This window comes from Neltuma alba, unplaced genomic scaffold (genome assembly GCF_004799145.2).
Source record: "Neltuma alba isolate B1F8T4 unplaced genomic scaffold, ASM479914v2 tig00003079_pilon, whole genome shotgun sequence".
Classification (NCBI taxonomy): Eukaryota; Viridiplantae; Streptophyta; class Magnoliopsida; order Fabales; family Fabaceae; genus Neltuma; species Neltuma alba.
The window spans coordinates 32,846-51,008 of record NW_021633132.1 but is presented as its reverse complement, the minus strand read 5'-3'; the positions used below and the strand labels follow the sequence as shown (position 1 = coordinate 51,008).

The 18,163-nt window shown below is 36.4% G+C and overlaps 1 pseudogene; it reads right to left on the bottom strand.

The window, feature by feature from the left end:
- Positions 1–2,579: 2,579 nt before the first annotated feature.
- LOC114740201 (transcriptional corepressor LEUNIG-like) overlaps positions 2,580–18,163 on the bottom strand; it is an 18,341-nt pseudogene continuing 2,757 nt past the window's right edge.

Sequence of the window (18,163 nt, the reverse complement as noted above, 5' to 3'; positions counted from 1 at the left end):
CAAACTAACATATATCTATGCCTTACCAATTCCATCTAAAAATAATAAAAAACATAATTATAATCAAATCATAGATACCTTAATGTTAGTTATCAAAATCTACTCATGGTCGAGGACAAGGAGGTGGTCACATTTTAAGGAATATTTTGATGACACTTTGATAAAATTTATGTTATAATGTTGTAATAATTATGAGATGATGGATGGTTGACTGTTTGATACTTGTAACCTATGAGAATATGCTTGATGTGTACTGTGAATTATGATTCAAATGTGCTTGAGGTGTTGAAACTGAGTTGTGAAAAACTGAACACTTAAGGGATAAAAGTTCACTTAAAATGAGCCAAAGTTTGCCACATGAGACTTTGAACAAATGAAAGAATTCGATCCTGAAATTTGACCAGTCAATAGATTTTATTTTTAGCTTTAAAATGAGTAGTAAATCGTAAACATTAGAGTTTTGTATAAAAAGTTATACCTTTTTAAAGTTAGGCATAAATTCTAAAAAATTAACAAAATGAACAGTATATTTTGACGTGGAAATTGAGCACACATAAGCTGAGATCATAATCTAGAAGTTTTTTTTTTTTTTGCCTTAAAGATCTTGTTGAATGCTTCAAGTAGGACTTGAAACCATGTCATTTTAATTTTTCTAAGATTAGTTATGATTTTTCAAATTTGAGCCAAATTTAATGTTACAATGAATAGTAACTTGAAAAAGAATTTAAAAATTCAAATTTTTTCAACTTACGGACTTATTAACTAGTTCCAATTGCTTTCACTTAACATAAAATTGGGTGATAAACTAAGGTGTTACACATCTTCTCTTCTATTACCCTTTTTATATTTCTAACTAAACTATTATACTTCTTTCATTAAACTGTTCTTGTTCATTAATTTTATATTTTGAGCTTCTTGTGATTTTCACTATACTACTAAAAGGTTTTTGTTTTTAATTAACACCCACTTCACCTCTCGTGAGTGATCAGCCATTCTAACATTTTCATTTTAAATTTTAAATTAAAAATTTTATTTATGCTAAAATCAAAGAATACTAATCACGAAAAACAACTTTTGAATTGTAAATATAAACTTGCCGTAAAGCTCATAAACCATGTTTAGTAAGATAATATTCATTTGTATTTAGAACCTATAGTTTTCTTTAATTTTTAATTTAGTACCTATGTGTTTTTTTTCTCATTAAGTCTTTTAATTTTACTCTTTTAACACCACTATTCTCTATAACTTTGTTCTATTTTTGTTCTATTAGTGTTATTAAACCATATACAAAAACTAATTGTGCTAGCAAAATAGATTTAATATGGAGAGAAAAAAATTATATATACCAAATTAAAAATTGAAAAAAATTTATAAGTACCACCATCTCCATCCTTTACCCTCCCTCACGATGGCCCCTCAAGTACCACCATCTGTATTTTCAGCAACCACCACCGGTGAGCTTCTCACCACCAGCACTGGAGACAAACCTCCATCTTACAACATCTCTTTAGATCTAGCAACCATTGTCAGCGACAAGCCCATGGCTCGTGGTTGCAAATCTAAAGCCTCCGAAGCAGTGTTTACTCAATGCCACACTCCTGTCAGATCAATGGGGTCTCGATCTATTTCCGTTTTCATTTTCATCAAAATCGATTCCAACTTACCACCACCGGGTCCTAAAAGAATTGTAAGACTGGCTCATTTTCAGCTCTACGAGACCGGCCTTTTTTAGCTTGACTTACCTTTTAAGGTCCCAGATCACAAGCCCATTCCCCATTTTAAGCAGGTCAAGCCTGTCTCCATTTTCTCAGATCTAACTCTAACCACTTCAATCTGACTACGTATTAGGGATATAAAAGGGACATTTTTTCTTCCATTATATAGTAATGAAATATATAGATATATCATCCACATAACCATTCGTAATATTATTTAACACTGACTGTTTTTTTATATTATTTTTTAATCAAGGGACACGCAATATTTAAATTATAAAATCACATCCCCTCCCCCCGGGGGCCGGGTCTTTCATTTCCTGTCGTTAACATCTTATTCTTAACAGTCCCTTGGCAATTGAGGAGATGCATTAAAATAGAGAGAAGTAACGGAGGGTGAATCCTTGTCAAAGATAATTCCATATTCACTGATAACCATTAACCAGAGTTCGCACTTCGTCACAATTATAGATAATCACTTATAAACAACTTCTTCAGGAAAAAAAGGGGGAGGAAATTTTCTTAACGCAATATATAGTTATATATGACAAGTACTAAATATCATCTCTCAGTAAAGCTAAAAACTGTTCTTCTAAGGCCTAGCACTTTGATTATATACCAATTTGTAAGCCTTAAAAAAAAAAATTGGGAAAAAACACTGCAGCATTTCCCGTCTGAGTGGCATCCTTAGTACATTGGTTAACAAGAAATGGGTTAATATATATACAGATATATAGATTTAGATGTAGATGTAGATGTAGATGTAGATGTAGAAGGTACTAGGAAGACCCTATAGAGAAAGCTATGATATGGTTAAAGTATACCTATATTGCAATTGAAGTACATCAGGAGGCAAGATTGCAGTCACTTCCAAATCTTGACTTTGTGATGACTAGCTGAGGCCACCAACCCAGTAACATTTGACGCAGCCAAAGAAGATACAAGATTGTCATGTGCAAGTATATATATTGTCTTGTTTTCACTGAAGTTCCAGAGCACAAGAGTCTGAAACATCACATGATTCCACATGTGAAAAACAACTTCAAGTCAGCAGAAGAAGATGCATGTCAGTTCAAAGTTGGCAGTGAATTTGACAGGCTGATAGAACACGCTGATCAAATATATTTGGGAAAATTAATTTGCATGTCCTTCTAGTTTACCTTGATTTTGAATCAAGTCCCTCAACTTTTGTTTTTTCCCCTTTTTATTGGATCCTTCAACTTTTAATTGTTAAATTTATTGGTCCTTATCATTAAATATAGACTCACACTGTTACAAATTTAGCTTAGGTGGCGATCGAGTTTGACAAGCTCTCCTCTCCCTCAACATTGTCTTCTTCCTAACATTCTCCAGACATGTAAATGGCTCACCATTCCATCCCACATCTCCATAACACCTTTCCTACCTTCGGTTGCATAGTCATTGGGACCCTCTTCAGCTATCTTTGTGGTCAAATGAATATATGGAGTCGGTCAGGGCTTTAAGTCCCCAAGCCCAACATCTCTATTTGTGAATCGAAAGACTGGCTTCAATATGAGTATCAGACAATTTTGAATGAGATGTGGAACTTTAGTGCTATGTTTGGGCCAAACACAAAAGGATCGATTCTTCATTTTGTTGGACCTAATTCACGTGCATCATATATATTCCAATTCACGAGCAATACATCTTTGTTTTTGTTAGCTACGTGTATATTATATATGTTCAATATTCAAAAGCTAAAAATGGTAGGTTGAAGGAAAGGGTGAATGGAGAGGAGGGAAATAATAAGGGGATAAAAGCATCAACGTTAAAAAGGGAGTATAAGACATGTACAGTGGCTTAAGAGCACACACATGCGACAGTAAACAAGAGGCTTGCTGGTTAGAGCATATTGGGTTGTCGTTTTTAAGGGACAAGTGCCATTGATGGTGGCTGTGTTTTTTGTGTTGGAAACAGAGTCAGAGTCTTTATTTAACAAAAGTGATTATTCCTCCCCTACTCAGTTAGACTAATCACGATGGCTAATAAGGGCCACAGGAGAAGGTGGAGGATGATCAATTATGTCTCACTAAACGCGTGATATTTTTTATGTGTTGCGAATGCCGTATGTAAGGTCATTCTTTCGTCTAATTAAATAGAGATGTTGGGGTTACGAAGTTGAGCCCCGACCAACACCCATGGGAATAGATGAAGAGGTTCTGGTGACCATGTGACTAAGGGAAGGGAAGGTGCCATGGAGATGTGGGAAGGAATGACGAACTATTTACATGTGGGGAGAATGTTGGGAAGACGATGATGTTGAGGAAGAGGAGAGCTTGTAAACCATGTGCCATCTAAGCTAGATTTTTAATGGTATTAGTCTATATTTAACAGTAAGGACCAATAAATTGAATAATAAAAAATTAAAGGATCTAATAAAAAGGGGAGAAAAAAAATGTTGAGGGACCTGATTCAAAATCAAAGTAAACTCGAAGGACCTGCAAATTAATTTTCCCAATATATTTATAAAAGATGAAGAATCTAGCTAGAGTGTAACTCTAAGCTAGAATAGCTACCAATTTCTGTGAAGTAGAAGAGTATGGAAAAGGGGGGAAAAAAGCCTTACTCAGGTTACCTAGCTTCCAAGAACCAAGAGTCTCTCCCTCATAATACTCACGGTTTGCTTAATTCCCACACTAAACCCCTCTGTCCAAATATATACATCATTCGGCCTCTTTCTCTCTCCCACAGACTTCAAACACTCCTCACTTAGGCTTGGCCCACCCATTAGTTATGGGTCCATCACAGGCTTTCCTTAAATTTTACTGAAACTATAAGAGCCTTCCCAAAGTTCAAGAGGAACTACACAAACTTCTTTATTATATTTCAAGAGAGGTTTGTGGATATTTTCAAAATAAAGAGAAGGTATGTGTAACTTTGACGTACTTAAAAGAAATTTGTAAAATATACTCCACAATAAAAAGAGGTCTAAACAAGACTTGCTCAAGTTTAGAAAAATTCGAAGTTTGCATTTGATCTGAAAAAAGGGAAATGTTTATATAATTTATTATAGCATATATAATTTGTAATAATTGGCGAGAGTACAAAAATGACAAGAAATGGGCAGCTAACCTCATGGCAGCCAATAATCAACAAGGGATAGGAAGGATGGGAAACACAGGTGTTGAATTGCTTGCCAGACGCATTCAACTCTTGAATGCATTCACCTTTGCCGGATTTAACAGTGCACACTCAAACCAAGTTATCGCTCAGAGATGCTAAATATTCTCCAGAAAAGTCCCAGCACACAAAACGAGCGGGGTTTTTCTGGCCCTAAAATAAGCATCAAAGCATAATTGATCATTAATAATTCAGTTAAAAGTCCATCAGGAGGGATAGGAGGAGATGATGGACAAGTTTCAAATCATATTGAGGAAAAAAAAAGTGTGGTAAGTTAAGATTCCAAATATCAGCCACATCTGTCTCTGGTACCACCAGAAATAACATTCTTCCTCAAATCATGAACTTTGTTCAACATAAATAACCCCAATTCACAATTAGAAAAATAACACTCACTATGTTTTTATTAGGTTGAATTTGTGCAGTCATCGTAATTGGAATAAGTGATATTTTCAGTCAAACAGTAACAAAACAAGATTTAATGACAGTGTTTGGCGCAAAACTCATACTTTATTCTCATGAAATAAACCGGTACATATAGAGGGAAGAAAGGTTCGATCAGATCTGATCAAATCTAATCTAAATTAATGATAAGATAATGAATCAGAAAAATATCTAAAAACTCCCTAAAAAAACTATGAAGATAATATTATTGCTTGATACGGCAGTTACTAATGATACTAGGGCTTGCTGCAATTGGGCCTCTATTGGGCCTACTTCCAACACTCCCCCTCAAGCTGGCAAATAGATGTTGATCATTCCTAGCTTGCTTGTGAGTTCATCAAACTTTGCCCGAACTAGAGGCTTTGTCATCATGTCTGCAACTTGTCTTCTAGTAGGAATGTAAGCCAGATCAATCACTTTAGCCTCAATCTTTTCCTTAATGAAATGACGATCAATCTCAACATGTTTTGTTCTGTCATGCTGAATAGGATTACTAGCAATTTTCAATGCAGCCATGCTATCACACCACATTTTTATTGGTATAGTTTCAATCCCAAGTTCCCTCAGTAGTCGTACAACCCATATCCCTTCACAGATTCTGAGAGCTAAAGCTCTGTATTCTGCCTCTGTAGAGCTTCTAGATACAACAGGTTGCTTTTTACTCCTCCATGTCACTAGGTTACCCCACACAAAAGTACAGTAGCCCGTAGTAGAGCGCCTGTCATCAATTGCACCTGCCCAATCAGCATCAGTATATACTTCAATGTCATTGTCTTCTTTCAAACCAGAGTTCACCCTTTTTCTGTCTGTATATATTTCCACATGTTTTTTATTCCCCTTAGAGAAGAATAATCCTTCCCTAGGTGTATTTTTCAGGTACCTGAGGATTCGGTATATAGCTTCCATGTGCTCCTTTTGAGGTTTACTACTGAATTGACTTACAACCCCTACAGCATAAGAAATATCAGGTCTAGTATGTGATAGGTATATGAGTTTACCTACCAATTTCTGATAACATTCTTTGTTGTTAGCCTTCCCATCTGGTGTGATTTCTAGCTTACAGTTCAGCTCCATAGGAGTCTCGGCTGGTCTGGCTCCTAACATCCCTGTCTCCTTTAATAGATCCATAGTGTATTTTCTTTGTGACACACTAATACCTTTAGGTGATCGAGCAATCTCCAGTCCCAGAAAATATCTCAGATTTCCAAGGTCCTTTATCTCAAATTCTGTAGCTAGCCTTTGTTTCAGTTCTGCAATTTCTTTGACATCATTCCCTGTTAGCACTATGTCATCCACATAGACTATGAGCACAGTAATTTTATGATTAAAATGCTTCACAAACAAGGTATGATCTGCTTGGCATTGTTTATAACCAAATCCTTTAATAGCACATGTAAATTTTTCAAACCATGCTCTCGGGGATTGTTTAAGTCCATACAAGGACTTGTAAAGTCTACACACCTTATTCTGATTATCAAGGCCCCGTAATCCTTGCGGTATTTCCATATACACTTCCTCATCTAGGTCCCCATTTAAGAAGGCGTTTTTAACATCTAATTGATGTAATTGCCAATCTAAATTGGCAGCAAGAGATAATAAGACATTTATAGTATTGAATTTAGCAACCGGAGCAAAAGTTTCAAGATAGTCAATGCCATAAGTTTGTGTAAAACTCCTAGCCACTAGTCTCGCTTTATACCTATTGATGCTTCCATCAGGATTGTACTTCTTGGTAAAAAGCCATTTGCTACTTACAACAGACTTTCCTGGTGGCAAATCTACTATTTTCCACATCTGATTCTTAGCTAAGGCATTCAGCTCATCCTCAATAGCCAACTTCCAATTTAGATCACATATAGCTTCATCAAAAGATCTTGGGATTTCTTCTTTGTCAATATTAGCCACAAATGCCTTAAAGGATGGGTTAAGCTTGTCATAGGAGACATACCTGTTGATTGGATACCTGGTACAACTTCTCTTCCCTTTTCTTAGTGCAATTGGCCACTGTAGATCTTCGGAAATAGACTCAGGTTGGGTTTCATGACTCAGCCTTGGTAGTGCAATGGACTCTTCTCTGTTGACTGTTGTCTCTTCCTCTGTTTCATGTATTTAAGACTCAAGGTTAGGATCACGGATAGGTATATCTTCAAGGTTTGAAGATGGTTGGACAGGTTCGGTGATGGATTGTTCAGGTTCCATATTAGGCTGTTCAGTTTCGGTAATGGGCTGAGCTGGGTCATAGTAGGTAGAAAACTGATTTGTGTCAACTGGGATAGTGGAAGAGGATGTTGTTTGGGGACCATAACTAGGTGTTGTTTGGTTTTTACAATTGATTTCACTGATATGACTCCCATTACTATCACGAATTAACCATTCTCTATCACTCTCCCCCTGAATGGGTGATTCGGAGTAAAAAGGAAGAGTTTCAACAAATTTAACATTGAGAGTAATGTAAAAACGTTTAGAAGTAGGAGAATAACATTTGTAACCCTTTTTGGTAGATGAATAACCTAGGAAAACACATTTTTCAGACTTAGAGCCAAGTTTTCCACCCTGGTCATCAAAAACAAAAACTGTGCATCCAAAAACACATTTGGGAAGTGTGTTGAGGAGATGAGAATGAGGATAATGCTCCAAGAATTTTTGAACAGGAGTCTGGAACTTTAAAGTTTTAGAAGGCATTCTGTTAATCAAATAAGCAGAGGTAAGAATAGCATCCCCCCAAAACTTTGTAGGAACATTTTTATCAATCAAAAGAGCCCTTGCCACTTCTAAAAGATGTCTATTTTTCTGTTCTGCTACACCATTTTGTTGTGGTGTATGCACACAAGATGTTTGATGGTGAATGCCATTTTCAGTAAGGTATTTTTGAAAATTCATATTAACATATTCTTTGCCATTATCACTCCGAAGAATTTTTATTGAAGTTTGAAATTGGTTTTTGATAAACGCATGAAAGTTCTTGAAGAGAGAGAAGACTTCTGATTTTTCTTTCATTAAAAACACCCATGTTAGGCGAGTATGATCATCAATGAATGTGACAAACCATTTAGCATTAGAAATATTTTCAGTCCTAGATGGACCCCAAACATCACTGTGAATTAAGGCAAAAGGATGTGTAGGTATGTAGGGAGTTGGCAAATAAGTTGAGCGAGTTTGCTTTGCACGATGACAAGTATCACAATGAAATTGAAAGTCTTTATTGATAGAGTTGGGAAACAAGATTTTCATGTAACTAAAATTTGGATGACCTAACCTAGAATGCCATAGCATAATGTCATCATGGGACATGGCAGAAAAAACTGAACTTGAAACAGAAGAGGAATCAACCATAAAGGTCTTGGAGTTGCCTTAAAGATAGTAAAGTCCATGACACTCCTTAGCTTTGCCAATCACCCTCCCCAAGGCTAAGTCCTGAAAATCACAATGAAATTTGTCAAATATTGCACGGCAATTCAATTGATAGGTGATACCTTTAACATACAGTAAATTACACTTGATTTCGGGAACAAAAAGAACATCATATAGTGTAATAGTTGCTGAGATAAACAATGCTAGAACCCATGACCTTTGCATATGTATCATTAGCCACTTGAACTCGAGAATATTCAGAATAGGGCTTAAAGTTAGAGAATAATTCACGGAATCCAGTTATATGATCTATGGCTCCAGAGTCAACCACCCAAGCATTCTTTATTTTGTGAGTAGCCAAGAAAATCATACCTACGTGGGCTAGAGTGACTTGAGGAGTTGTTTTCTCACTTGGTTTGTCTTGAGTATATTTGTCTAGGATTTTTCTGAGCATAGAAACCTTATCTGGGTTCAACAACTCACTGTCTTGCATGTTGGTCACTATCATACCTCTACTATCCTTGTCTCCTTTTGTTCGGTGCCTGAGGTGGACTGGTTTTTCATGAATCTTCCAGCAGGTATCTCGTGTATGACTATTTTTATTGCAATGGTCACACCTTAGCAGTCTTTTCCCTTTATGTTCACCCTCAGGATGACCACGGGTGACCATGGCTGAGACATCAATAGAAGGTGAAACTAGAGGAGCTAGTTGCAGCAATGCCTTACAACTCTCCTCATTTTTAACCATATTAAAGGCATCTTTAAGTGATAGGAGGGGCTTTATACCCATAATTCTGCCTCGTATATCCTCATAAGTATCATTGAGACCTAGGAGAAAATCATAGCACCGATCCCGGTCAATCACTTGTTTGTATTATGACTCATTGGTGTGGCAGGACCATTGATGAACATCATACAAGTCAATCTGCAACCAGAGTCGCATGAGTGCACTGAAATACTGTGTCACCGTTTGCTCTCCCTAAACCAGACTACGTAGAAGCCGTTTGACTTGAATTATGGCAGCAGAATTTTCTTTGACTGAATATGTTCGCCTCGCAGACTCCCAGATTTCACGAGCTGAGCTGGCAAGTAGATAATTCTCGCTGATTTCTGGGGTCATGGAATGTACTAACCAGGTCATCACCAAGTTGTCTTCGGCTCGCCATGTATCGAATTGAGAATCCTCAGCTGTCGGAGGTTTGGGATCCCAGGTGAGATACTTCTCCTTATGTCGACCCCGAATAAACATAAGCACATTCCTGGACCATTGTAGATAATTATTCCCATTGAGTTGTGGGAGATGGTGAGATGAGAGAGTGAATCCGACGCTGAACCCAGTGATGAGAATTGGTTCACGGGTCGATTAACTGCAGCACCGATCTCGCTGTTTGAGCCATTGCCAATCGCAGCCGAAGGTGGGTTTTCCGGACCGTCGACAATGAAGGCTCGTGGGGTACCCATTAGCTCCGATTTGAAGGCCATATCAGCTCTGATACCATGACAGTGTTCGGTGCAAAACTCATACTTTATTCTCATGAAATAAACTGGTACATATAGAGGGAAGAAAGGTTTGATCAGATCTGATCAAATCTAATCTAAATTAATGATAAGATAATGAATCAGAAAAATATCTAAAAACTCCCTAAAAAAACTATGCAGATAATATTATTGCTTGATATGGTAGTTACTAATAATACTAGGGCTTGCTGCAATTGGGCCTCTATTGGGCCTACTTCCAACATTTAAAGATGCTAAACAAAGGAGGTAGCCACAAAAAACCTAGTAAGGTTCACCATAAATGATCATGAAAAGTTCCTCAGCAGGAGATGTAGATATTCAATTTAACTATGGGAGAATTTATAGTAATGACAAAACAATCAATCATCCGAAAAGAAATAGATTCCTTGAGATAGGAGACAAAAGAATATTGGCCATATTGAAACCTCAGTGTGATTGAATCTCAAGCGTCACTAGAAACATCCACAAAAATCCACGTAATTTCATCATTAATTCAGCATGCTCTCATCTACTATTTTTCTTTGTTGAAAACACACTAATTTATCTTCTGAGACAGATAATATCAGATAAACAGCACAATCGGCTGAAATTTCATTATGAAAGCGTGTTTCATTGAATTATAGTTAATGAATCCAAGACTTGAAAATATACATTTGAGCCATAATGTCCTTCAAATGAAAATGACAATACCACCCCATTTCTGCAAGCTTAGATTCATTTTAGCAATTTTTTTCCCAATAAATAACTGATTAAAGCCCAAAGATCCAAATGGGGAAATGAAATTATCATTAAATGTTTCCTAGAGAATCCTAACATGCTAATAAGGTAATATAAAGCTCAAAACAAAGATTCAAAGAGAACCTATAATTTAAGGCTCCAAAACGGATTTTCTACATCAATGATAGATATATAATTATCAGCTGTAGCAGAAAGAAGCGTTTCCAAAGGTTGAAATCTCATCTGAGTAGCACCACCCTAACAAAATGAGGAACAAACTAACATTCGTGAAAATTATGCTTCAATAAGCTTTATAATGATGTCAATATTAACGGTATTTTACCTTCAAAACCCCAGCACAATCACTATTCTTGATACTCCAGTATCTTATCTCACTATGATTATAATAAGAGAAGATAAGGTCCTCTTTACAAGCATGAAAATCCAGTGACTTTACAGTTGATGAGTGTCTGGTGAATGTACGGAGTGAATAAAAAGGCTGTAAAGAGTAATTCAATTTCAGCAATGATTATATCGCATATAAGAGCACTGGAACAGATAAAAAGATTGTTCATGCTGCAGTCAACAGCCTGAAGAAATGGTGAAAGTGAAAAGCTACTAACAAGATATGCATCACAATGTGATTTGGTGGAAACTTTCAAGCAGGATACGCATCACAATGTGATCTAGTGGAAGCTTTCAAGCTAATGAACTTTTCCTGCCAAATGCACCCTATCTTGTCAGAGGATTGGGTAAAAGATTTACAAGAGATCTCATCTTCCTTGACTAATTTCAGTTCACATGATTCACATTAGGTAAAAGACTGCTGCCAGAAGTAGTAAATTAAACCATGTACTAGGCATAAGAAAGTAAGAATTAGTTAGAAATCAGAAATGAGATTTAAAATGATCCGAGTTAAATATAAAATGATCAAACAATTTGTAAAGCATATATGGAGCTATGGAAACTGAAATTAGGTTAGAGGATTTCAAATAATAGCTTAGCCCCAATATTTAAGAGCATATGTGTGCATAGAAAATGATAAAAATTCAAGCAGGGATTTCCCATAAACTTCATCAACAATTATGATTATTGTAAAATGCTTCTGAAAATCTACAATGCTAATAGACAAAGAGGGGATGATTAGCGTGTGTGTGTGTGTGAGATAGACACATATGGAAAGTGTTGGAAGACAAAGCCCAAGCCCAATAAGCTGTGTTTTATTTATTAAGTCCATTCTTTGTATTCAGTTTATCAGTCTGATTAAATTTATCAGATAGATTAGGATAGATCTCTTTGATTTAGTCATTTATCCTAGATTTAGGTATCTTAGCAAGTTATATAATGTACTTTACTGCTTTAGTAATTATATACCGATTAAAACAATTGCTCTCCTCTCTCAGAAAGAAAAGATGCAAGTATGAATGATACGAAATTAAATATAAAGTGGCATTGGACATGGGTTTGGGTTGAAATGAAATATAGTAATTTCTCGAAACAGTTTTACTAATTAAATTAATTCTATCTCTCAATCGCAATTCAACCAAATTCAATATTACTTTTATCAATTCAAATTTGAATTTTACAATTATCATAACTAACGCTACCAACATCCCAAACCCTAACAGTTTTGTCAGCTGAGGATGTAGCAATGTGTGACGCGTTTGGACTAAACCGAACATCAGTTATCCATTCAGTCTGCTCTTCATGTGCAAACTTAAAATCAAACGAGTTGGCCCACCACAATGAAGCCTGTACCACCAAATAACAGCAAACAAATTGAAAATTTCCATTAGTAAGTTATAGAATTTGTACTTGAAAGGAGAACACAGTTGAAGTTCAAGGAACACAGCAACTACCTTTTTATCACGCCCAGCAGTAGCAAGCAACTTTCCATCAGATGAGAAGTGGCAGCATTCAATTTGATGTGTACTTGCCATTACAAGATTGGTCTCCTTAAATGAGAATCCTAATGCACAGTAAATCATTAAATTTTAGAAAACACATGCTTATACTTTGTTCATATCTTGCATTTATGAAACTAAATTTAAGGAATTAATTATTCATTAATTAATTATGTCTTTATTCTGTTCTATTTCCTTCCCAGCTCCTGATATTCAGTCATTCCTTCTATATTTTTTTTTTAAAATTGACCATTATTTTCTTGTATAAAGGGATTTAAGTCCTCACCATCATAAGTCACTCACCTTATTTAATCTGATTTGTCTCCACAGAATAATAAATACTGTTTTTCCGTGGAAAAGGAAGGAATAAAATTTTGAAATGCATTTGAAACACAACCCCTGAAATTCCAGAATTCCACACATTTGTAGTCACAAAACTGATCCAGGCCATAAAGTTCCCTGGGGATTTTTTTTTTTTGCTCAATCAAAATGCAAATACCCTCCTACCCTCTTAGCACCATTCATACAATACTCAACTTTCAAAACAGAAAAATAGCCCAAAATTATTTCAAAGTTCTTTAGGGACGTTTTTGCTTGGCAAAAATGCCAATACCCTCCTTCCCTCTTAGGACCATTCATAAAATACGCACTCAACTTTCAAAACATAAAAATACCCCCAAACCATTTTCCTTCACAATTTAGATCCTTCTGTTCAGCTTTTTCATTAACAATATTAACTGGACGTCACTTCAACCTCTTTTAATTGTCACATTCACTCATCCACATATGGTTTACTCCTCAGAAGTTCCATTTGGCTTTCGAATCACAAGAAGTTGTTGTATTAGAAGATTTTCTGATGCGAACCAAATTCTCTTGGATAGAGTGCAAAATTTCATGGAAGCCACTATAAAATGGTGTGTGACAAACGAAGGTATCTAAAGTGGCATCTTAGCTAGTCGTCTTAGTTGGAACTGGATAAAAGTTAGGGGGAATTTTTTCTTTCTTATTCTCTTTTTTCTTTTTTGGCCCCCAGGGGGGTTACAAGGAGGCTCTAGGGGGCATCCTTTGGTTTCAACTATATAGAGGAAGTTTGCAAATGACATAAAGTTGAAGGGAGATAAATGCATCTTTCGTAGTTTTTTTCTTTTTCCATTCTCTGGAGCAGGGAGGGCAGATGATTGTGTGATACTGCATCAGAAGCTACCATACCTTTCCCAGATCTACTTCTAGGATCTGCATCGTCAAGAGACAAGAATGACTCAACGTTGTCACTCAGATCCATCAGCTAAAATCCAGTCCATGCCTTCCTCCAACACAATCAGTTATCTTACTACAATATTAGGGTGCTACAGTCATTTCAAAAATAAAAAACCGCATATTAGATTATCTGCAACAATAAATTAGATAAAGTATTATATACAAGTCCCTAACCAATTGATCCTGTGCTGACGCAAATGAGCCAAGACCATCAGAACCAAACATAAGAGATAACTTAGGCAAAGGAACATCCTATTGCAAAGTTGACACTGACACGAAGTCTACTGTTTGTGTAGAAGGTGTTGCTGGTGAATTACTACATGGCCCCGTGGTATTAGCAATCCCAGAACTATTGGCAAGACAAGAGGATGATGCTTGCTTCCGCTTTCAACCACTATGAACTTTGGAACCCTTAAGGGAACAAAAACTAGTTAGAAGACCTATATTGTTTGTACACTGTGCATCTGCCAACATTAATTCATAGGTAGCTGACTAAAAACCTGGTCATTTCCCTGAAACATATTCAGTATGCTGCCAGTGCCAACTATTTTGTCTTGCTGCTCAAGATTCTGAGACTGCCAGCTAGAAAGAATATAATTTGAATATTGTTGAACTTGTTGAGTGCTCTGTTGCACTTGTTGCTGCAGCCCAAATTCAATAGATGCAGAGAATACTTCAGCTTGCCAGGATAGCGCGTGTGAAAACCAGTTAATAGAGTTTATGAATGACGAACTATACTTGTATTTTCTATTACCATCCTTGTGTTAAACCTAATCTTTTACCATAAACAGACACAACAGGTACCTAGCTAATCAAGTCACTCATCTCATTCAAATTTGCCATTTTCCCCCCTTTCCCTGTAAACCCCAGCCCAACAAAAAAAGGGGATCAATTTTGTTTGGAATTCTACTCTAAGACACCCCCCCAACAAAAAAAAAAAGAAGGGAATCCTATGGCTAGAAGCCACCAAAATCATAGAGATAGTGACCCAGGGGCAACACATGTTAAGGTTCTAGGGACTAAATTTGACAGGTGGTGATATTGAAGTAAAATAATGGTGTGTCTTGGTGAGAGCTTGGATTAGAAAGGCTTGATCTTTAGTGGCTCTGTTGTAGTATTGTGATTAGGAAAGAGAGAGCAAGAGGGAGAAAGAGAGAAAATGGAAGGAAAATGAGAGAAGGGAGAGAGATAGAAGATATAGACGAGAGAAAAGAGGGACATAGAGAGAAAATAGACTCAATCCATTAGATCCATCACAATACAACAAACACTGCAACCCCCCCCCCCAAAACAAAAAGCCTTATTTTATTTATATACCTTTACAAGTGTACCTAGATCATAATAATGAGCTGCCTAACTCCCCTAATACCCCAACTAACTTAACTAACTCCACTTCTTTTATTACCCTTAGGTACTAGGCTCCAAGCCAAAAAGGCATTTTTCCAATTTTTACTAAGGGCAAGAAGTTCAAGAGACAACTCAAGAGAATTAGGTTAAGAACTTAAGGAAGGTGTGCCAATATATGAGACATTACTGATGAGAGCATCTGGGAGAATATTCAAGGGACTGCTTATGGGAAACAGTCAGAATATTAGGAGTACCCAGGATAACATAAGAGATTATATAAGTTGCCAAAGTTCTGGAATTGATGGTTAATTGAAATGTGACATGAGAGAGAGTATAAGCTGCTGATGCTTGAATAATTTTCAACTTGAAGGGTGGTGTCAATTTAATGTGTCTATGATGGCTTAAGTCCCTTGATGACATGTTGACTAGGCTAGCGGTTGTTGATATTGTCTTGCTACTTGACCCTATTTATAATTTGTAAATGGACACACAAGGAGCCTATCTAAGTGAGCCAATGAAGATCACATTCAAAATCCTCTATTTGTTTTCCCCCTCATGCTCCATTCTAGAAAAGCCAGACTAAACCACTAAGCAAATTAACTCAGCTTGGTGAATAATGCAGATGATACCTTAAATGATGTATTCGAGTCAAGCAATTCATGAACAGTTGTTCCAATATTAGGAACTAAATCGCCAACAGGATTTGGAATGCCATCTTTCACAGGACCCATATTTTGATTATTAAGAAACATCTGAAGTATCCGGCTATCCAGATTGTTGATAGATGTGTCTGCTAAATTCTGTTGTGCTTGGAGCATAAGTTGCTGCTCCAGTGAAAGTTGATTGAAGGACTCTGGAGACTGCATCAATGTATTCTGTGGGAGAGACCCAGACCAAAGCCGATCCAATCCCTGAAATAATTGAGATCTGATCAGGATAGAATATGGATAGCTGATAACAGCTAAAATATCATGACCATAACTTTTTTCATAGAAATCAAATATATAAAATTTTAATGTTAAATGTTTAGTTGAAAGCACAAACAACATTATTGCATCTAATTTACATAGGAAGATGCAAGTAAAGAAAAGGAAATTTTGAAATTTCATCTTTGGTATCTGTATTAGGTAACTCTGCCTATATTGTATAGTCAGTCCCAAGCCTAGATAAAGGAGGAGGGTTGTATTAGGCCCTCGAAAGCCAATGTAAAAACTCGTCAAATCTCATGAACATTGATCAACGAAGTAATTATGCTAATGCTGGGTTGTTGCCCAGAAGTGACGTACTGTATGACTCGAGTACAATGATAAGTGAGCTAGAGCTGCTATATCATCATCCAGATGTAGTGTTAAATGAGCAAGGGCTACCACACTCTCTTGGACGGAGGTGGCTAAAGAAGTTAGTTCAAAAGAACAAGATTAGATTTGGCACTTAGAATATTGGGACGTTGAATGAGAAATCTATGAAGGTAGTAGGAGTTATGAGGGACAGAAAGATTAATATTTTGTGCCTCTAAGAGACTAAATGGACTAGAGAAGTTGCAGCAGAACTTGGAGGGTATAAACTTTGGTACATAGGAAAGGTGAGTGCAAGGAATAGTGTTAGTATCATCGTTGATGGAACATGAAAAAGGAATGTGGTGGAGGTTAAAAGGTTTGAGGACAAAATAATATCTTTAAGAGTAATTGTTGGAAAGGATACTATCAATATCATTAGTGTCTATGCACCTTAAGTTGGGGCAGAGGCACACCTTAAAAATAAGTTTTGGGAAGATATGGAGGGGTTGGTTCAAAGCATACCACTTAAAGAAAAAAATTTTATTGATAGGGATCTTAATGGACATGTCGGCAAGGAAGCAGGACAATTTGGTGGGGCTCATGGCGGTTTTGCTTTTGGGAAGTTTAATAATAGAAGACAATCTATTCTTGACTTTTCTCTTACATATAATTTCAAGATTGTCAACACTTGTTTTAAGAAGCGAGAGGAGCATTTAATCACGTACAAGAGTGGTGCCTCAAAATCACAAATTGATTTCTTTTTGGTTAAGAATCTAAACAGAAGATTGTGTACTAATTCCAAAGTGATTCATGGAGATAGGGTAACTGCCCAACATAGAGTATTTATCATTGATGTACGTTTTAAGAGTTTCAGACAAAAGTATTATCAGGTGATAAAACTCAAGATTAAGTGGTGGCAGTTAAAGGGTGAGAAGCAAGAGTTTTTCAAAAGAACCCTTTTGGAGGAAGGGATCTGGAAATTGCAGGGAAATGTGAACATGATGTGAGAAGAGATTGCTACAAAGGTTTATATGGTAGCTAAAGCAATTTTGGGAAAATCAAAAGGTTGTCATCAGAGAGATAAGGAGACTTAGTGGTGGGATAAGAGTGTGCAAGAGAAAGTCAAACAGAAAAGAGATTGTTTTAAGACCATACATTTGTGCAATAGTGCAGAAAACTGGGAAAAGTATCGTTTGGCTAAAAAAGAGACGAAGAGAGCAGTGAGCAAAACACGTACTAAAGCATATGAGGGGTTTTATCAGGAGTTAGGAATAAAGACGCAGGAAAGAAATATTTACAAAATTACGAAGCAAAAGGAGAGGAAAAAGAAAGATCTAGACCAAGTGAAGTGTATAAAGGATAGAAATAGTAAAGTGCTAGTTACTGATTGTGATATTAAGGACAGATGAGAGGCTTACTTTTACAAGTTATTTAATGAGGAAGCGAATGTGCGACTCAGGACTTACAAGATTTGCTAATTAACGAAGATGAT